Source organism: Cryptomeria japonica, chromosome 1, assembly GCF_030272615.1.
Source record: "Cryptomeria japonica chromosome 1, Sugi_1.0, whole genome shotgun sequence".
Lineage (NCBI taxonomy): Eukaryota > Viridiplantae > Streptophyta > Pinopsida > Cupressales > Cupressaceae > Cryptomeria > Cryptomeria japonica.
This window is the reverse complement of record NC_081405.1, coordinates 527,725,642-527,749,239: the sequence shown is the minus strand read 5'-3', so window position 1 is coordinate 527,749,239 and position 23,598 is coordinate 527,725,642.

Sequence of the window (23,598 nt, the reverse complement as noted above, 5' to 3'; positions counted from 1 at the left end):
CCAGTTTATTTATCTATTGAGTAAAGGCAATATTATGTTGGATCCAAGTGATCTTAGGCAAATGTGTAATTTAATCCTAGACCTATAAGACTTTTTGTATACTCCTAGATTAGAAAATTATGATCTATTTGTTCTTAATTAGGAACCTCTCTTCCAGTTATAGTGCTAAGCCATGTACAAGTGTTGACTTTTATGGCTATAGATGGAGTAAGGGCCCTATGAGGGCATAGGTAGAGGTTGTATACCTCAATGCATGGGTTACCCTTCTGCATTTTAGGTGATCATTGATGGAAACCCTATGGACCGCTTAAGATAAGCTTATCTACTCAAGATTGACAGTAGTAAAGGAGCGTACTATGCTGGTAGACTGTCAACCATACCACCTAGTTAGCGGATGGATATTGCCAATTGCATGCAGTAGAGGGATACCTCACTTAGATCTAGGATATTGGACAGATTCCACCAAGAGCATGCACACATGGGGGCTAGTTGCATGTCGGTGATGGATGTCCTTGTTGCTTAGTTGTCTGATGGATCGTAGGGAAAAGAATTTCTAATGAAGAATAGGTAGGTAATAATTGGATCAAACCTTGTATAATTTGGGCATATATTTATGTGGAATTGGTATACTTGACTTGTTAGGATGAGGATAGACTCCCGGTGTAGTATGGGATACATTGAACCTTATTCCCACTTGATTGGTGATGCAAAAGACAAGACAAAAGAATGTGTCCCATAGAGTAGTGCATAGTGCAACGACATTTCTTTTATTTAGGACACACTAAGGGCAAGTGGTAGCTAGTGGTTCTGGATATGTCAGTTCCTCACTATGTAAATACTAGTCACTAGGTATGTGATGCCTATTGAAGCTAGTCTCTATTTATGAGAGATGTATATTGAAGCTAGTCCTTATGAATATGGGATGTATGTTAGAGCTACTCACTTTGTAAATATGACATAAGCGAGAGCTAGTCATCATGTGTGTGATGTGTATGAGCTAGTCACCATGTGCTACTAGGAAGTGTGCTCGATTAACTCTCTATGGATTATAAAAATTGTGAAAGGATGTGACCCTTAAGAAATTGTGTATGTTTGTACGTTACATGTTAGCAATTGGTTATTGTTATTGGGCTAGTTTTGATAAATAATCCTAGTTTAAAGAGAGATAAAAGATCTTATACAAGAGGAGAGAATGAACTTTGTCTAACCTCTGGGGATGAACTACAAAACCTCTGACTTCCCTTGAAGGGATACGTAGGTGGGTTCATCTATAATGAACCTTGGAGGCTTAGGTTTAGGTCTAATAGGAATCTAGACCTCAAGAGCATACCCTCTTTGAGTGCAAGCTTATTTGGTGATGTAGGTTTGTCACCACTTTGGTAATAAAAGAAATTATGAAGATGACACTTCTAAGATAGAAGAAGAAGCTTGGTTGAATAAGTTGGTACTTGGGATTCTTAAAAAATAAATAAATTGTAGTGCCCAAGGGGTGGATATTACAGTTTCTCAAGGGTTTGTGAGGATGAAATCCCTCATGAATGACATTCTCTTCATTGTTGCAAGATACAATCAAGAGGATTATAGAGTGTTTTCATTCAGGAAACACAATTGGGATTTATTTTTGGGTTAATATTTGTAGTTTAACTTATATATGAGCACCTAGGGCAAATTTTGGAGAAGATTGTTAGTGCATATTTTGAAGAAATTGGTGGTAGCCAAAAAGTTAAAAAATAAACTAAAAATTCTATAGTACTGTGCTATAGTTATGTTGCTACAATGTCGCCGCTACAATGATTTTGCTACAATAAAGTTGCTACAATGTTTTACAAGTGTACAGTCTTTTAGAGTGTTGTTAGGGTGAATTTGTGAGCAGCCCAACCCAAAGTATTGCTGCATTTTTTTGGGTATGTTGGATTTAAATGATAGGGGTTATTTTATGAATTGGGTTGTCCATATTTTATTGAAAATTTGAATATTTAAGCTTGGAGAAAAGTCTATAATTTTTAGTAGTGTATTTCCTGTGTAATGTTCAAATTTTCCTGAGTTTTAAATTAAAGCAATATCTTATATTTTTCTATAATCTATTTTTATGAAAAAAAATTGTAATTCATCATCAAAACCATTTGCAAAAACAAGATTCAAACTTTACAACAAATGCAAAAAAAAGGGAGGTATAAGGGTGTATGTTACAGTGGGATTGAACATTATGAAGATTCTATGAAAGAATTTATATCAAATTTTGATTTATTGATGGTGAACAATAGTCCTTGTGCACTTGTTTGTCATAAGATGTCAAATATGAATTATTAGGTTGACATGCATTTGGAAAATCACTTTGCATGTACTCAATATTGCAAGCCTAAGCACGAGGATGTCTTTATTGTTTCAAGTTTCTCACGAGGTATGAACTTCCCTTGCTATTTGAAGATTTGCATTAAGAAAGACCATGAGGTATACCAAGTTCTTGTTTGTATGGATATACCAAGAAGCTCGAATGAACATGGGAGTCATAGAATTGAATAGTTGAAAGTTAAATGGTTAGCAAATAATCACTCTTCTCTAACCAATAAGAAAGAATTATATTTGTTGAATGAGCCATATTCTACCAACCTACAACTAATTGGGAATGAATTTTCAGATTTGGTTCCTTCACCTCCATCTCACATTTCAATGTATAAAAGTTCTCATATGATGTTAATCATTGAATTTTCAGGTCATGTAGTGATGATAACAACTGGTTGTATGGATTTGAGTGCACATAATGATCTCTACAGCCAGCGCAGGAGGACCTAGTTGGGTTCATGCTTGCATGAGGCAGTTTGTCAATTTTGATTTAATATTGTGGTTTGATCATGTAATAAGGTCTTTTAGACCATTTTTAACTTGTGTGTGTCAAATTTGAGTCTTAGGAGGTCTTTTTTGGGTCATATGGCAAATATAGCAAAAATTTGTCATGTTTGTCAAAATATTGTCATGCAACTTTGCATTTTTTGAGTGTATGTGGAAGGTGAACGGTCAAATTATTCAAAGGTTAGTTGTAACTAATGATTGTCAGTTGGAAAAGGCTTAAATATGCCTTGTAAGACTCTAGCAAGAGGTTGGTGATATTTTGGTGATAAAATAATATTAAATATACTATGTTTTATGCATTTTCAACCTGTATTTCATTCTTGCAGCAATTTCTATGACCTGTAGATGATACAAAATTGATTTGGCTTGATAGTACTTTAAATCTACTATTGTTTGCATTTGGTTTGGTCCATTTTCATTAGGTTTGGTGGAAGTTAGAGCATTTTTTCTAAAAACAGTAAGAAACCCTAGATTTGAGGGTTTGAGTGTAAAAATCATGTTTTGAAGCCCATTCCATGAGTGGAAAATTCTAAAACTCGATGGAAGGGTGGTATTTAGGGTGTATTTTAAGAATTTGGAGTTTTTAGGAGAAGAGCATGGTGTTTGGGTCAATTTTGAGGCAGTCCTAGCCTACTATTTCAATGTATCAGGCTTAGAAAGACTATATAGACATAGGGTTTTACAAAAAAGTGATTTTGAGTGGTTTCCAGCTGATAACGTTGGAATTCTTAGACCTTATATGACATTCCAAAGGCTCAAGAATGAATTTTGGGAGGTTGTGAATGGGAAAACACTAGGTTGCTTTGTAAAATAGACCAAATTAGCCCTTGTTGCAGAAATAGAAATCAATTTTTAAGGGTTTCGTTCCAAAACAAACCTACCTACAAATCGGATATGTTGTGAAAGACCCAAATGGGTATCTGAATTTTTATTTTTTTTGTGCATATGCAGACTACAAAGAAATTTATCCTCTTTCAGACCCTTTTGGAGGGCTACTAGGTGATAGGCCTAATTGTGAAGCGACCACCACTGGCACATGCTCAAGTCCAATTTTGAAGGTTTGTTTGAGTTAGTTGGAAGGAAATTATCTTTTCCATACATCAAATTGGTATCAAATCTTAGGTTTGATCAGTGGAAACAAAATTTGGTTGTCTGTGCTAGACAAAAAGCAAGATGCCTCCTAAAACATTTGCTAGAGAAATGAGTGAATTAAAATAAAATAATTCAAGGGAGTTGAGACAAGTAAAGGAGTCTCATGAAGTTGTTCAAGATATACTTGTAGCACTTGAAGCCAACCAAAGGAGAGGTGTGGTCATCAAAGATCAAAGTGACCAAGAGGAAGAAGGAGGAGGTGAGGATGAAAACCCTCAAAGAGGAGTCCAAGGTGATGAGGAAGAATTGGACCCTGCGAAATTGAGAATGGTTAAGATGTTGACTATCAAAGGAGACACTCCTAAGGTGAAGATGGAATTACCCATGTATGGTGGGAAGTTGGATAGTGAAGAGGTGATGGGTTGGATTGATGCACTTGATAACTACTTTGAGTATGAGGAGGTAGTAGAAGAACAAAGGGTGAAATTTGCTAAAAAAAAGTTGAAAGGTCGTGCCTTAACTTGGTGGAATTATGTGAAAGAAGAGAGAGTGAAGAAGGAAAAAGTAAAAAATCAATTCATGGGATAGGATGGTGTCTAAAGTGAAGGGACAATTTATTCTTGGTGACTATGCAATTCAAACCTTTATAAAGCTTCAAAATCTCAAACACAAAGAGATGGATGTCATGGCTTACATAGAGGAGTTTCATAAGTTGAGAATTAGAGCAGCTCATGTTGAGGATGAAGTTGATGAGATAGCAAGGTACATAAATGGGTTAAGGTTCAATATGTAAGATGAATTGAGTCTTGCCACCCCTAGAATAGTGGAAGAGTGCTTTCAATTGGTTAGGGCAGAAGAGAAGTTGAAAAGAAGGTATAAAAAACAAAGAAGAGGAAGAGGAAAGAATTTCAGAGGTAGAGGCACCTTTGGTGGAAGAAGATAGTCCTCAAGGCCACAAGAAGAGGCAAGTATAAGCAGCCAAGAACAAAGCAAAAGTCAAAGAGGAAACTTTAGAGGAAGGAGACCAAATGGTAGGGGTAGATTTGGTGGACAAGAAAGAGGACAAGGAGGATTCTCAGGTAGATGCTACCATTGTAACAAGTTTGGCCATCAAGCATGGAATTTCTCTGAGAATAAATCTAATGCTTCACAAGCAGGACTAGAGAGGAGAACTCACATTGTGAAAGTGTGAACTCTCCTTCCCAAGTTGCTGATCTAGAAGTTGGGGAATCACTGATGATAAGGAGAAACCTCATCAAGGTACCAATAGTGAAAGAACCTCCACAAAGAAACTATATATTTAGAACTACATGTAAGTCTCAAGGTAAGGTTTCCAACGTTGTTGTTGACTCGGGTAGTACAGATAATTTAGTTTCTCTTGAGATGGTAGAGAAGTTGAAAATAAAAAAAATTCCACATGCTACTCCCTAAAAAGTCTCCTAATTGAATAAGGGACAATAGGTCCTAGTAGATGAACAAGCTTGGGTGGAGTTTCAAATTGGAGGATACAAAGATAAATTCTTATGTGACATACTACCCATGGATGTATTCCACTTGCTTTTGGGAAGACCTTGGCAATATGACTGAAAGGATAAGCATGATGGGAGAAAGAACACCTATATGATTAAAAAGGATGGGATCTCATTTACCCTTAACCCATTGAAATATGAGGACAAGACTACACATGAAGGCCCTAGTGTGATGATGGTAGGAGAAAAGGAGTTTTTGAAAACCATGAAGAAAGGGGGTGGACAAGGTTATGCTATTGTAATAAGACTAGAATAAGTCTTGACAACAACCTACATTGATGATGTGCCTAGAGAGGTTCAAGCCTTGTTGGACAAGTACAAAGACATTGTAGTAGATGAGATCCTTAGTTCTTTCCCACCAATAAGGGATGTGAGCCACCATATAGATTTCATAACAGAGGCAAACCTACCTAATAAGGTTGCATACAAAATGACTCCTGAACAAAATGAGGAAATCAAGAGACAGGTACAAGAAATCCTTGACAAGGGGTTGGTAAAGGAGAGTTTAAGCCCATGTGTTGTTCCTACTGTGTTGGCACCAAAAAAAAGGAGGAGATTGGAGAATGTGCACTAACTCAGGGGAAATTAACAAGATTACCATAAGGTATAGGTTCCCCATACCAACAATGGAAGATTTGATGGACTGTTTAGGTGGTGCTAGGTATTTTTCTAAGATTGACCTCAAGAGTGGCTACCACCAAATCAAAATTAGAGAGGGGGATGAGTGAAAAAACTACCTTCAAGACAAATGAGGGGTTGTATGAATGACTTATCATGCCATTTGGGGTTTCAAATGTACCAAGCACTTTTATGAGGTTAATGAATGAAGTTTTGAAACCTTCTATAGGTAAGTTTGTGGTTGTCTATTTGGATGATATTCTTATTTTCAGTAGGACTAAAGAGGAACACGTGCAACATTTAAATTTGGTTTTGAAGAGGTTGAATGAAGAAAAGTTGATGATAAACTTGAAAAAGTGTGAATTCATGAAGGAAGAGTTAGTCTACCTTGGTTTTGTGATCTGTAAGGGCTCTTTGAAGATGGATCCTCCTAAAGTGGAAGCAATTCTCAGTTGGCCTACTCCAAAATCAGTGAGGTAAGAAGTTCTCATGACCTAGCTAGTTTTTATAGAAAATTTGTTAATAATTTCAGTCATATATGCTCTCCAATCATTAACACAGTAAAAGGGGATAAAAGAAAGAAATTTGTATGGTCTAATGAAGCTGAAAGGAGTTTTGAATATCTGAATAATAGAATAGTATAACAACCTATCTTACCATTTCTTGACTTTAACAAAGTTTTCACAAAAGATTGTGATGCAAATGGGTATGCAATTGGGTTAGTCTTGAGCCAAGAGGTTAGACCTGTGACATTTTTTAGTGAGAAACTTAATGAAGCAAAGTATTCTTCTTATGACTTGGAATTGTATGTCATGGTTCAATCATTGAAAAAGTGGAGAAATAATCTCCTTCCTAAAGAGTATTGTTTTTACTAACAATCATGCTTTGTTTTTACTTATAGTCATGCTTTGAGTTTCTTAAACAGCTAAGCCAAACTCAGCCACAAACATGTGAAGTGGGTGGAGTACCTCCAAAGCTTCACCTTTGCCATCAAACACAAAATGGGATAGTCAAACAAGGTGGCGAATGCTTTGAGCGGAAGGGTAATGTTGGTTCAAAAAATTCAACTCCAAAGTGTAGGTATTCATTCTTTGAAAGGTATGTATGAAGGAGATGATGATTTCAAGGATGTTATGATATGTGTAATTAGTCAATGGTACTTTCCATGAAGAATATTATGATTTCTTGATTCAAGAAGGATTATTGTTTAAAGGGGCTTAGTTATGTATTCCCAAATCCTCAATGAGGACTAATTTGATTAAGGAGAAGCATTGTGGAAGTTTAGGGGGTCATTTTGGTGTGGATGGAACCTTGGAGCAGGTAAGAAGGTATTTACTATTAGCCCAAAATGCAAAGTGACATTAGAAAATTTGTTGAAAAGTGTGTACTTTGTCAAAGATCCAAGGGTTCAAGTACAAATGCAAGTCTTTACCAGCCTTTCCCAATTCCAAATAGGCCATGGGAATCCATTAACATGGATTGTGTGTTAGGGTTGCCCAAAACTCAGAGAGTGTGTGATAGTGTATTTGTTGTTGTAGAACAAATTAGTAAAATGGCTTATTTTATACCATGTAGATGCACATATGATGCCTCATACATTGCAGGGTTCACGAGACAGTTAGGTACTGAGTGCATGAGATTGGTTACACAATAGCTAGGATATTCTGAGATCACTTAAGGAGAATATTCAATAGGCTTAGAATGAACAGAATTTATATGCTAATCAACACAAGGTGGAGTGTAGTTTCAAGGTTGGGGATATGGTATACTTGAGACTCCAGCCCTACAATTAGTCTACACTCAAGAAGAGTGGAGCAAAGAAGTTGAAACCAATATTTTATGGTCCATTCAGAGTTGCATGCTGCATTGGTGAGCTATCATATGAGTTAGAGTTATCAACAAATAGAAGGGTGCATAATGTGTTCCATGTCTCCAGGTTGAAGAAAGCTCTTGGTCATAGTGTTGTTCCATTTGCAAAATTGCCCCCTCTTGATTAAGAGGGTAACATGATATTGATTCCTGCGGCCATCATTGATACCAAGGAGAGAACACTCAGGAGAAGAATCATCGAGGAATACTTGGTCAAGTGGAGGAACCTACCAGTGGAGGATGCTACTTGGGAAAATGAGTAGATATGACAACATCTAGAGATGAAATTGCTCGAGGACAAGCAATTTTGGGAAGGGCAAGCTATAATGTCCCCTTTCTAGCGTTCATAGCATGGTATGTCATTAGCCTATTTCCCCATGGTCCAGTAGGCTAACAAGGACAGATAAGGGACTTAGACCTTTTGGCCTAGGCAATTTCAGTTGCAGATCATTATGAGATGTTTAGAGGTAGTTTTGAGAATACACACTATTTATAGTAAGTCATTTTGGACTTGATTTGGACCTTCAGTGGTAGTGACATTTTGATGGTAAATGTTTAATATTGACAGAAGATATTATTTATCACTAATTTGATTTATTGTGCATTAATAAAGTTAGTTTATAAAGTTAAATTTAAAGATTTATTAATGTAAAGTCTATAGTTGTAAGGAAATATTTAAATCAAATGGTCCCCTTTATTTTATAATACATCAGAGACATAAGTTGTAAAAAGGGTGTTATGTTTATTTATCCCACATTGGCAAAGCAAGTGTATGAGCTCTTGTGAAAACGTTATAAAAGAGAATAAAGTGCTCTCTTTAAGCATGCTTGGCTGGAGAATTTGTGAGTCTATTTATTGGAGGTAGTTTTTCAGAGGTTCTTGAGGACACAAACCCTCTTGAATAACATTCTTCACGCTATTGGGAGACATAGTCTGAAGAATACATTGGGTGTTTTCATCCAAGAAACACATTGTGCTTCAAAGAGATTAAAACTTGCAGTTAGAGGATTTGATTGACAACCTTTTGGAGACTGTAGAAGGGTGATTGAGGAAGCTTGATTTACAATTCATTTTCTATTGTAACCACACTTACTGGGCCTTTGTGTACTTGCTGAAGTTTTCCCATTTTAAGTATTTATTTCAGATTTTTCGGGCATAGGCTTTTGGAGTGGAGCACTTGGGTTATTGAGGGCTCGAATCTGCTATTGCTGAATGTTTTCTTTGCTACTATGACTATTTAGTTATAGTCATACTATCATTGGGTTGTTGTTGTTAGCACCTAGGGTTTGGTGCACTATTGTTGTTGATATTTGTAAAGAAAAAACCTCATTTTCCAACACAATTGATCTGGGTATGTAAGAAATTGTTATGTAATCTCTTTCTAATATAAATGTTGTCATATTGGTGAAGAAAGCTATTATTTTGGGGTCTGTCATAAATTTTGGAAATTATTTAGTGTGTTTCTTATGAGTTTGATGAAGTTTAATGTATTCAAAGAGCTACAAGTTATTTATGTATTTGCATAACTATTATGGTTGAATGGACTAGCAAACAGTATATCAAAACATTACTTGAAAAATAAAAAATAAAATTGTGTCAAACTAGACTAGATATTATAGTGTGTGTGTGCATGTGCATGCATGTTAGATAAAGAGATAATTGTTTAATTGATTGAAGTGATTATCTCCCTTCCAAAAACCTTTTGTTTAAATTTACATTTTATTTTCAAAGAAGCATTGATTAATACACATTGATTTGAATAGTTGCATTTATTTTCAAGTTGGTTAGTAAACCTAATTGAAGAGGAGAACTTAGAAATACTAGTAACATTCAATACAAACAATGTCTTTTTCTCATGTTAATGCGTAATGTCATTGCAATTGAGCTACTGCATCTGTAGCTTAATAAAGCTGCAATAACGACATTTGTGGCTTCATCCCTATAAGATGTTGAAGAGTAATAAAGGACATTGTTTTGTCAAAATCTAAGGGGCAGGAAATCCTCCTGGATTGATACTCTAACAAGATAATTCTTAATTATGAATAAACAAAAGCTAATGAAATCATGGAAAAATCCAATAAGGTTTTGGACATGTGTAATTATTTGAATTCACTCTATTTGTTTGAAATGTTTCTTTATTTTGATACACGGGTCAAGGGGGCATGACCATAGAATTAGGGATAGATGAAAATAGGTAAACAATAAAGGGTCACCAATGACCATTTTATTTTGAGTTTCTCAATGTGGGTAGTAATCTTAGAGAAATTGTTTAGGAAAAGGAATCTAGAAAGGGTTGTGTACCCACTATGTAGTTTACATCGAACCTAGATAGAAATGGAACTAAACATATATTACATGTCTTGATGTTGTTCGAAAGCAGTGTATGTAGGCAATCTAGGGGTGAAGTATGTCCCTAGTACATAGGAAATTGAGAATGAAGTTTTAGGAAGACTGTGTTTAAATAAAGATTAATAAATCAAGGTTAATCATTGAGTGAGAGGGTTGACTTAAAAATATCTAAATATAATTCAATATGATTAAAATATTTTCAAATTATACTCGAAAGGATCCCAAAAGGGTCAATTTTCTCCCCAAATCCATAGAATAAATTTTGACGTGGGTTTCAAGCTTTTAGTTTAAGATACATACTATTTTTTTCTCTCTTTATTTTTCTCTTTATGTTATTAAGTGTTCATTCATAGGTATAATTAGGTACTCCCATCCATACATAATAAGTACTAGTATAATTTAGGACAATATTCAACCATGTAGGTTAGGCATATATTCATTCATGGCAAGCATCCACCCAACTGGGGTAGACATCTATCACCATTTAGATAAGTGATAGGTATGTACTCTACCCAAAGTCTTAGACTCATCTAAACCACTCAGGTCTTGTGTTTCATTTATGAAGACTACATTTCCCATTGGGGGTGCACTGAGGTCATCCTTAGAGGTGTAAATCTTAAATTCAAAGCTTGAAACCCACCTCAAATTTTAGTCTACGGTGAATATATCTTGAATATATTTTATCTCATCATTAAATTCAAAGATTTTGACCCAATCCCCTCAAATATTTTATTTTGATTTATTAATTTTTATAAACTCATAGCATTGTTGAAACCCCATCCTTGATTGCTTGTAAACTAGGGACATGCTTTGCCCCTAGACTGTATATATACATCACTTCCAAATGGGATGAAGACATAATATATATAGAGTTATACTTCTCTCTAGGTTTGATATAAATTGTATAGTTGGTGCCCAACCCTTTCTAGGGTCCTTGTCCTAGACAATCTTTCTATTTTTGCTACCCACATTAGGGAGTTCAGAAAGAAAAATGGTCCATGATGACCCTTTTCTTGTTTTCCTAATTTTCACTAAGCCCCAATCTTATAATCATGTCACCCTTGAATTGTGTATCAAAATAGGACATACCAGATAAATTTGGATTTTTCTATAGTTTCACTAGCATATGTTTGTTCATCAAGAGCTATTGTGTTACATGATCAATCCAAGGGAGACTTCCCTCCCCTTGGATTCTAACATCAAGATGCCCTTTTCTACTCCCTTATAGTTTATAGGGACAATGCCACAAACACTATTAATGTAAATTTATTAGGCTATATATGCAGTAGCTCAATCACAATGGTATTTCTTGTAAATGTGAGCTAGAGGTTACCCATTAGTACCAAAAACTGTTAGGTTTGCTAACTTTCCCCTCTTCAATTAGGTTTACTATCTAACATGAGAATAAAATGCAATGATTTAAATTAATTTATATAATCAATGCTTCTTTAGAAATGAAATATAAATAAATACATTTTTTTTGAAGAGAGATAATCACATCAACCAATTGAACATAACTTCATTTATCCAACATATATATGCTCATAAAAAAGAAAAAAATTATTGTTCTAATTGGAACTTATTTCATTGAAAAATGAAACATGGAATAATATATATCTCATACATTTAGAAACTTGAGAGGAATCAATGCATAACATGGGTATATATTCAAAAAAATAAAATTCGTTATTTGTTAAATCATACATCATGAAAGAGAGAAAATATATCCATTCTAATATATAACATAGGATTTTATTCAAGCCTCAATATTGTTGAACAATTATTATTTTACATCATTTATGTCTTTAAACATTTTCTAAGAAAATTATACTCTATTAAAATGTATTGTTATTTAAGAAAAATATACCTATAAGGATTCTATGCTTGTTTGATTTTAGATTTAACCTTGTTTAAGCCATTTAATATTCATTGCTAATGTTTTGTATCAATTAGCCATAAATCAATAGTTGATGGTTTCTTCTTGATGACGATTATGGGTAAATCTTTGATTTTCTGTTTTCCTAATTTATTTCCTCTTTTTTCCTCCTAGTACATCCATCATGTTCAATTCAAATAAATAAATCTAAAATTACTTATCTAAGTTACTTGAGGCATCAATTGAACTATTTCTTTTACTTCTTAAAAATTGCTTTCTTAGAATTATTTGATAAGGGGTTGTTCCTTCAAAGTTAATATAGAAGTAGAAAGTTGATTCCTAGCTTAATAAGCAGCTCATGTCTTTATTATAGTATTCTTAGAAGCATATTTAATTGAATCTTTATAGTAAGAGATGAACATTATAAGAGTATGTACTATCATTGTGTGTTTGTAATAGATTTTCTCTACTCAAGTTAAATTCAATATTATCAATATCTTAAAAATTACAACTAAAATTGATACCTTATTCATAAAAACCCGTTCTATTTACGAATTTTTCTCTATTGAGGACTTGAGAGAAATTGAGCTAAAAAATTTCTCTTGAATAAGTGTGTGAGACAAACCTATAAGTTGAAATTTAGTCAATACTTATATAATAATTCTTAATGGAAGGAACTAACATTGCTAATGATTTATTCATTTTCCTAGTCTCATGCAAATCTTTTGTTGACTTGTTCTTACTTTAATCTTGACAAGTCTAGAAAAATTTCTAGAATGTGATTATGGAGTAATATTGTTGGGTATATTGAATTGTTGTCTAACCTATGAATTAAGAATATCATTAAGGGTATATTATTTCATTATATTTTCTATTGCACATAATCAATTATCTGTCATCTTGAGAAAATTATAGACTAAAGTTGATTTCTATTCTAGAATAAAAAAATTACATAAATTTGCATTCAAAATCTTTAAGCTAGAGATCCCATTTCCTATTACTCTCTTATTCTTAGAGAGGTGAAACATTGTAACCTTACTTTTCTTTTTGATATACTTAATGATGTCTTAAGATAATCTTTCATGCTTGGCTAAATTCCTCTTTCATATTAGTTGAATCCACGTTTAGTTAGTGACCCATAATTTGTCAATTCTACAAACTAGTTAAATTCTTAAAACATATGCTTTATAGTTTTAATTTTTTAGAGTAAATCTATGACATTTAATGCATTGCATAAATAACCACCCTTTATAATATTACAACTACAAAAAAAAAATGATCTTGGGATGTAGATCAAGTGGCTGAGTTGTTGAAAGACATGGATGATTGACGTAAGTTCAAGCCCCACCTAAACCTACCTCATCCAGTGTGGATCTTTTGCAGGTTAACATGAGACCTAAAAGATTAGTTTGTTGACTCATGAGATCTAGATACCTTTGAGATACATAAAAAACCTACTACAAAAAGGTAATACCTTTCATGCATGCATTGGAAACAACTAGAAAGGGAATAAGAAAATAGAATATAGGAAATGACATTCATCCACTAAGTGGCCACCAAAATTTTATTTCAAGAAATTTTGTATTCAGTAAAACTTCAATGCTACAAAAGAGAAATGTACAAAGCACAACAACAATCTGTGATCTTTTCTATATGGAAGTTACAACTCTATGATTCTAAAGATGCTATAACTATATTTAAATGATTTTGAATGCTACAACAATGTGCAACTTATACTCTAATGATTCTTAAGTGCTATAGTGGGTTTTTACTTAAGAAATACTATGAAACTCATGGAAGAATTATCATGTCTTGGATATAGAAAAGTGTTCTCTATCGAAATTTTGATTTGTTGTCAAAAAGATACAAAGGCATCCTCTATCTCAAATCCATTGAAATTGCATTCTAAAACATGTGAAATAGAGATTACATTTTACTTTACCTTTGTAACATTGTCACTATGATTCTCCATTGGTTTTCATTGAGAAACACTCCACGATTAGATAACAAGTGCAAATGGTACTTATAACAACAATTTAATCTCTAATTAAATGAAATTTAATGAAGCACAAGCTCTTAAAAAAGCTATAGGATCACTTGCAGGCAACGAATTACTTAGCAAAACATAATATTTAGTTAGCCATAATATTTTTTCACATATTAATGTGGCTTAAGGATCCATTTATTAACATTAACAACTAATAGATTAATAGTTTTAGACAATGCTTATTTATAGCTTTAAGTCACATCGATTTCATTACTAGTTAATTGAAATCTTCTCTTCACCTTAAAGCCTTCCATATTGTTTTGCTCTTAATCCTTTTTGGTGTGCATCTTAGAATGAGTGGGAGCCTATGTGTTCGTTGGAATTAAACTTCTCCCTTCTTGGTGATGTGGGAAATGGCTATCCAATCCCTAGGTTGCAACAATGCATAAGTTACCCTTATACATCACAACTTATGCATGCTGTTACATTTTAGGATCTAGATAGTCGCTTCTATGATGTGGAAGGAAATATCCATGCAACTCCACTTTCCTTGCCACAATTGGAGCAATCTATACTGTATGCCTAGAAAGTATGAAATCCTGCAAAAAGAGAAACAATTCAAGCACACCACTGAAACATTATATTAGAGGTTAGAATCATAAACAAGTTAGTAAAACAAAATCTCAAAAGTCATCTCATTGTTCTCTATCTCCAAGGATCCTTCAAATCAAGGTGGCTCTCAGCTTGGAAGAGAACTTGATCTCTAGGATGACTGCCTAAAGAACAAGGGATATATGATAAAAGATCAAAATGCAAATGCAACTAAGATCTTGGCATGTGGATCGATATTGAAACTAGAAAATGATATGGTGCAAGATGATGAGATTGATATGAAGCTAAACTAGCATGAAAATGATATTAAGATTAAGCTAATATGATATGCTATCCTAACATGATGATTCTATGATAATGCTAAGATGTGATAAAGAAACTAACATGATATTAAAATGTGATTGCTATCTAAAATGCTTAAGCTTATGAGAGAGGCAAATGTAAATTCTTGATAACCTAGATGCATAAAAATTTGGATCCTTAAAATAGAGGAAATGGAGCTCTATTTATAGAAGAAATGGTCAAATGAGCGGTTAAGATTGAGTAATCTTAACAAGGATCGGGATTAAAAGCTATTCAATCCTTGTGAAGTTTTCAATCCAACCCTAGGTTGAAAAATGTCGCCCTGAGTAGGCTTGAGAGGAGATGTAAGAGGCATTACATTCCTGAGAAGACATGGTGGCTACCTTAGGAGGTAAGGTTATGGTTGAGTTATTGGATAACTAGTGGATAAAGCTTTTACCCAAAGGGTAAACTCTTGTGCAAGGGTTAATAGGATAACTAGGGTCAAAGCAATGAGTGCTTGATGAGACCCCTGGGTTAGATGAGGGTTGAGTTAGAGAGAAAATCTCTAATCATGTGGTAAGGTTGGGTTAACCATTAATGTTTTGGAAGAATTTGGAGACAAATTTGTAAGAGCCTTAAAAATTTGGGGAACTCAATAAGTTAACTTGTTGAAGAGATAGTCTTTAATGCATTTTGAAGACTTTCTTCCAAATTTTGAGAAGTGACTTCTCCAAATTTAGGGATGTGACATGATTAGAAGAATTAAGGCTAGTTAAGTGGGATTAGAGGGATTCTAGACGAATGCTTAGGATGCAAGTGAGAGATATTAGGATTTTAATTAAAATAAAAATATTTATTTCAACAAAAAATGAATACAACTTGCATTTGTAGGAAAGTGCAAGTGGAGGGGGGGTTTTATAAATAAATTTGATTTATTTATATGCAAGAAGATGAATTTAATTAAAAATGTGGAAAGAGAATCTAATTAAATTAATAGAATTTATTCAATTAATGGAAGAAGAGGGATTTAATCAAATGTTGTATTTAATTAATGACTAGATAGAGGAAAAGGGGATATTAATTAAACCTTAGTTTAACTAATAGGTCAATAAGAAATAATTAAATAAATAAAATTCATTTAATTAGATGCACAAGTTTTTGGTGTCTACATTTTGCCCCTCTTTGAAGTTACGCATGACCACATGTTGATTCAAAGAAAATCACTCGATATGTCGCCAAAATTTCTAATTTTGTTGTCGTCGCCAAAATATTTGATATGATGCCCCAGATATGGATACTGATATTGATATGACACTAATATGATAATGATTCCCCCTCAAGAGATGAATGGAGAAAAAATTATCGCTCGAGGCGATTTTGTTGATTTTTGGAATTTTGAATTTTTTTCGATTTTTTGGATTTTAAAATTTTTCTATTTTTTAATTTTTTTCATATTGATCTACTAATAAAAGTTATTTTAAAAAATGGTGAAAATACGGTGTGAACATAGCGCGAACATGCCCCACACATCCATCTAGGCAGCACACCCTGCTGACATCACCATGGGCTATATAAGCCTCCAAGGGTCCCATTCCAGCTCATTTGTGCACTTGGCATTTGGAGATTGGAGCTTTGGAGAGGATAAAAGAAAAGAGAGAAAGATGACACCTCCCTATCAAAGCCATAGATTCGAGCAGGTTCAACGTAATGAGAGGCCAACAACGTATGGACCTCCGGTGAGTGGATTTTCTAACCTCTTTTGTCTGATTATTACGCCTTTTTGGTAGATTTTTTGAGATTTTTAGCAATTTTTTCGTATTTTCCATGCCCTAGTTATTAACTTTCATTTTAGCACATTTGATTTTTTTTGAAGCGCATATGATTTTTTGTGTAGATCATTTTAAATTTATCATAGTGCATAGGATTTATTGCGTAGCACATTTGATGTTTAATTTAGCATATTGATATTTAATTTAGCGTATTTGATATATATATTAGCACATTTGGCAATTAGATTAGTGCATTCTTTCTATATTTTAGTGCATTGGTCAGTTGTTGTGGCACATCTGATAGATGTTATGGTGCATTTAATAGTTGTTATGACACATTTGAATTAGCGCATGTGCTGTCTGTTTTAGCGCATTTACGATAGTGAGCAGATTTTGATATGTTTTGAAAAATTTTAAGTTGGCAAATTTGATATTTAGGATGTAGATGATGTTTGATACTTGGTTCAATGGTCAAAAGATCTTGTTGTTGAAATGTGGCGACTGATCAGCAAGGTACTATACACTTAGCACATATCCTTGCCGAGGTTTGAGGCCGGGCCGGGCAGGGGTTCGAGGGCGGCAGCCCCTGAGAAAAGCGGGGGTTCGGGGGCAGGAGCCCCCGAGAAAAAAAAAATTTGGGTATTTTTTTTTTATGAAAACCGACATTGTAATAAAACCCTAAAAAGGCCGACTTTGTTTTTGCCCTAAAAATGCATGTTATAAGCAGTTGGGATGCTTAAGGCATTGTAAGGTTGATGTACTATTTTTGCTGGATAATAAGAAAGATTGGACGACTATGTATGGTGGACGTAACCCATTCTGAGTGAACCACGTTAAATCTTTGTGTTATCTGTGTCCTGTTTTATTTCTTTATCTTTTTATTTAAATCTGCATATAATTGTTAGTTCATATTTGCTTTGGATCTGCTTGAAACCCTAACAATTGGTATCAGAGCGAGGTTTTTTATAAATTGGCAGGACTTTCAGATTTGAGTGGGAGCAATGGAGGATTCCAAATTCAAGGTCGAAAAGTTTAACGGCCAGAATTATCAGTTATGGAAAATGCAGATGGAGGATTACCTGTATCAAAAGGATTTGTGGCGGCCATTGGAAGGAAAGGAAAAGAAACCGACCACAATGTCAGATGAAGAGTGGGACATTTTAGATAGAAAGGCACTGGGATCCATTCGATTGTGCCTTGCACCGTCTATAGCTTTCAATATAATAGAAGCAAAAACGGCTGTAGATTTGATGGCGACATTAGCTAAGCTATATGAGAAACCCTTGGCTTCAAATAAGGTATTTCTTATGAAGCGTTTGTTTAATTTGAAAATGAGTGAGGGAGGATCTGTAGCAGAGCACTTAAATGAATTTAATACAATTACCAGTCAATTGTCTTCGGTAAAAATTACCTTTGTAGAAGAGGTTAGGGCTCTCTTGATTTTATGTTCTTTGCCAGAAAGATGGAATAGCTTGGTTATAGCTGTAAGTAACTCTGTCTCTGGTAAAAATACTTTGGTATTTGATGATATTGTTGGTGTTATCCTAAGCGAGGAAATGCGAAGGAAAAGCATAGGTGAGACTCCAACATCATCAGGTAGTGTTTTGAATGTGGGGAATAGAGGAAGATCAAAGGAAAGAGGAAAAGGCCCTAGGAATGAGAAGTCACGAGGGAAGTCAAAGAAAGGATGCTCTCAATCTAGAGGAAAGAAAGATTGTTGGTACTGCGGAAAGCCTGGTCATCTAAAGAAAGACTGTTGGTCTCGAAAAAACAAAGAAGGAGACAAAAATGAAAATGACAGTAAGGAAGCTAATATTGCAAGTAATACTTTACAAGATGCTTTAATCTTATGTTTGGATAATGTTAATAATTCCTGGGTAAGAGATTCTGGGGCTTCATTTCATGCTACATCCCATAGAAAATATTTTTTAGATTATGTTCAAGGTGATTTTGGACAGGTATATTTGGGTGATGATGAGCCTTGTCAAATTGTTGGAAAAGGAAAGATAAAGATCAAGTTGCAGAATGGAAATGACTAGTTTCTGCAGGAGGTAAGACATGTTCCTAATTTAAGAAGAAATTTAATTTCTGTAGGGCAACTAGGTGGTGAAGGTTGCATAGTTACCCTCTCAGACAGTATGTGGAAGGTCGCTAAAGGATCATTAGTAATAGCTAAAGGTGCGAAGGTAGGCACATTATATCTATGTACAGGTAACACTTACTCTACCCTAGCTGCTACAGATAAAGTTACCGCAGGGACAACAACAATAAATGTTGCAAGAACAAATTCAATAATGTGGCACCATAGGCTTGGGCACATGAGTGAGAAAGGGATGAAAACCCTTCACTCCAAAAATCTATTGCCAGGACTAAAGAAGACTGATTTAGAGTTCTGTGAAAATTGTGTTTATGGTAAACAGAAAAGAGTTAGATTTCTCAAAGTTGGGAAAGAGAAGAAGAGTGAGAAGTTAGAGCTTGTACATTTAGATGTATGGGGACCGGCTCAGGTATCATCTCTTGGTGGCTCTTGTTATTATGTTATTTTTATTGATGACTCAACCAGAAAAACATGGGTATATTTCCTAAAACAAAAATCAGATGTTTTTGAAACTTTTAAAAAATGGAAAGCTTTGGTTGAGAATGAGACAGGAAAAAAGTTGAAGTGTCTCAGATCAGATAATGGAGGTGAGTATTGCAGCAAAGCATTTGAAGATTATTGCTCCTTAAATGGGATTTGAAAGCAGAAGATAATTCCAAGAACTCTACAGGAAAATGGTGTGTCAGAGAGAATGAATAGGACTATCATGGAACATGCGAGGAGCATGAGATTGCATGCTGGATTGCCCTTACATTTTTGGGCAGATGCTGTACATACTGCTGTCTATTTGATAAATAGAGGACCTTCAACTCCTTTGGATGGTGGTATTCCAGAGGAGGCATGGACTGGTAAAAAGGTAAATTATTCTTTTCTAAAAATTTTTGGTTGCGAAGCCTTTGTCCATGTTGATAAAGAAAATAGAACCAAGCTTGATGCTAAATCTTAGAAATGTACCTTCATTAGATATGGGATAGATGAATATGGCTATCGGTTATGGGATTTTGAAAATAAGAAAATAATTAGAAGTAGAGATGTTATATTCAATGAGAAGGTCATGTATAAAGAACAGATGCAGGAAAAGAAGCATGAACAGGACAAACAAGAATATGTGGTGTTGGATGAGATTTCTGAAAATGAAATACCACAGGTACCTGATGCTCAGCAACAATAGATTGTCCCACAAACTCTTGCAAGTGTTAGACGTTCTACGAGGACAAGTAGACCTCCTAAAAAAATTTCTCCTTCTTTGTATTATATTTTATTAATGGATTCTGGTGAACCAGAAGAATATGAAGAAGCAATGCAGGTAGATGCCAAACAACAGTGGGAGCTAGGCATGAAAGAGGAGATGGACTCCTTGATGAAAAATAAGACTTGAGACTTAGTCCCTTTACCTGCAGAAAAAAGAGCCTTGCCTAACAAATGGGTTTATCAGCTAAAGGAGGAGGAAGGAGGTCAGAAAAGATATAAGGCCAGACTTGTGGTAAAAGGTTTTGCACAGAAAAAGGGTATAGATTATGATGAAATATTTTCTCCTGTTGTAAAAATGACTTCAATTACAATTGTACTTAGCCTTGTGGCTACAGATGATTTACATCTTGAACAATTAGATGTCAAAACAGCTTTTCTCCATGGAGATTTGGAGGAGGAAATTTACATGTTGCAACCACAAGGATATGAGGTCAAAGGTAAGGAGAACTTGGTGTGCAGGTTGAAGAAAAGTCTGTATGGCCTAAAGCAAGCACCTTGACAATGGTATTTAAAATTTGATAGTTTCACGACTGAACACGGTTATCATAGATGTCATTCTGATCATTGTGTATATTTTAAGAGATTTGATAATGGTAGTTATATTATCCTGTTGCTTTATGTTGATGACATGCTTGTTGCTGGGTCTAACATGCAACATATAAATGATCTTATGTAAAAATTAGCCAGGTCATTTTCTATGAAGGATTTGGGTGCAACTAAGCAAATTCTCGGTATGAGGATTACACGGGACAGGAAAAATAGAACCTTGAATTTGTCCCAAAGTGAGTATATAAAGAATGTGTTGAAAAGATTTAACATGCAGGATGCAAAAGCAGTTAGTACACCTTCGGCTAGTCATTTCAAATTGACTAAGGAGATGTGCCCAAAGGCACGGGAAGAGGTTAATAAAATGTCTAACATCCCGTATTCATCAGCTTTTGGCAGTCTGATGTATGCAATGGTATGCACAAGGCCAGATATTGCACATGCAATGGGAGTTGTGAGCAGGTTTATGAGTAATCCGGGTATGGAACATTGGAATGCTGTGAAATGGATTCTTCGGTATTTGAAAGGAACTACTATGAAGACATTATGTCTCAAAGGATCTAATGCTGCTCTGATTGGATTTGTTGACTTTGATCTGGCGGGTGATATTGATTCACGGAGGAGTACTACAGGGTATGTTTTTACTATAGGGGGAACTGCAGTCAGTTGGATTTCTAGGCTACAAAAGGTTGTTGCACTTTCAACCACTAAAGCTGAGTATGTTGCTGCTACAGAAGTCAGCAAGGAGATGATTTGATTGCAATGTTTTCTAGAGGAATTGGGTTAGACACAAGAGGATAGCCCATTGTATACTGATAGCCAGAGTGTCATTCATCTTGCGAAGAACTTTGCTTTTCATTCAAGGACAAAGCACATTCAGCTCAGGTACCACTTCATCCGGACTGTTTTGGAGGAGGGTCAGTTACGGCTTGAGAAGATTCACACAAGTGAGAATCCTGCCGATATGTTCATGAAGGCAGTTCCACAGGAGAAGCTGATTTCTTCATCAGTTTCTATTGGTCTTCTTGATTGATCATTGTGGAATTTATACCAGTCGAGTCCTAGTGTTTTATCCAGCGGATGTTGCATGTATAGTGGTGTCATGTAGTATCAGTCTCCAAGTGGGAGATTGTTGAAATGTGGCGACTGATCAGCAAAGTACTGCACACTCAGCACGTATCCTCGCCGGGGTCCGGGGCCCGGCTGAGTCCTGGGCGGGGGTTCGGGGGCGGCAGCCCCCGAGAAAAGCGGGGGTTCGGGGGTGGGAGCCCCCGAGAATTTTTTTTTTTGATGAAAATCGACATTGTAATAAAACCCTAAAAAGGATGACTTTGTTTTTGCCCTAAAAACGCATGTTATAAGCGGCTGGGATGCTTAAGGCATTGTAAGGTTGATGTACTATTTTTGCTAGATAATAAGAAAGATTGGACGACTGTTTATGGTGGATGTAACCCATTCTGGGTGAACCACGTTAAATCTCTGTGTTATCTATGTCCTGTTTTATTTCTTTATCTTTTGTATTTAAATCTGCATATAATTGTTAGTTCATATTTGCTTCGGATCTGCTTGAAACCCTAACACTTGTTTTCATCTGATTTTGTTGAGAATGTTGAAGCGTGAAATTGATAGGACTTGGTGTTGTGTCTGTTTGTGTTTGGATAGATAGAGTTTATGACTAAAACTCTAAATGGACAGCGTCACTTGTGTCACTAATAGGAGAGGCCTATTTGAAAGTGTATGATCGACACTCCAAGTGCTTGATAGGTTCAATGACTAGGTCACTAATAGGATAGGATGAGATGAACCTTCTCATGCTGATAAGAGTTTAAGATCAAAACTCTAGAATGATAGTATAACTTTCATCACTGATATGGGTCAACTTGATTTCGATATGGGATAACTTGATGTCAATAGGGTGACTGCGTCACTGATATGGGTCAATTTTGATTTGGATAAGAGATAACGTTTGTGTTTGATATGGGATACCTGTGATTTGATATAGGTTATTGGTATGTGGATGTGAGCCATTGTGTTCCTGATATGGGTTTGATTGGTATTGGATAGCGTGATTTGTGTCACTGAGAGGAGAGGTTTGTTTAATAGTTGTTAGGATAGGCTAAGATGAACCCACCTGACTAATGAATAGTTTGTGATTGAAACTCCCGATTGATAGCGTGATGAACGTCACTGATAGGGGCTTAATGAGATTGTTTAAGATCTCACATTGAGTAGATAGAAGATTGTTTGATTGAGAAGGTTGATTGATCAATTTGATAGATAAAACTGATATGGTGTTTGATATTGTGATGTAGGCTTGACGTGGTGTGTTGATGCTTTGGGAGCAATACTTGAAGACATTGGCTATGCGGTGAGCTTTGATTGATGATGATAGTTGTTATTGTTGTATGTGGTTTGTCACATATCTTGCACATGTCTTCTTATCGGAAGAACATAGCTCTATCGTCTGCGTTGGCGGAGAGGTGGCATAGTGATCATAACACCTTCCATTTGTTGACTGGAGAGATCACTGTGACACTAGAAGACTTCTACAAGATCTTGTGGATTCTGATTACTAGTGAGATAGTTCAGTATGATGTGGAGGAGTAGGACAAGACTGCTGCATTGTGGGAGTTGTTTGTTGATCTGCAACTTAGTGGCTATTCAGTGGCATGGCAGGACAATGTAGATTAGTATGCCCCACTACCATCTATATTAGCAAGTTTGATCGATGGCTTCCTCTGCCAGATAGGAGGTCTCATAGATTTTCAGTTGGATGGGGCCGGATATTACGACATATGATTAGACAAAGGACTTGGTATGCATGGGGTATTTGTGTTGCTCATTTGTACCACAAGCTACACTAGGTT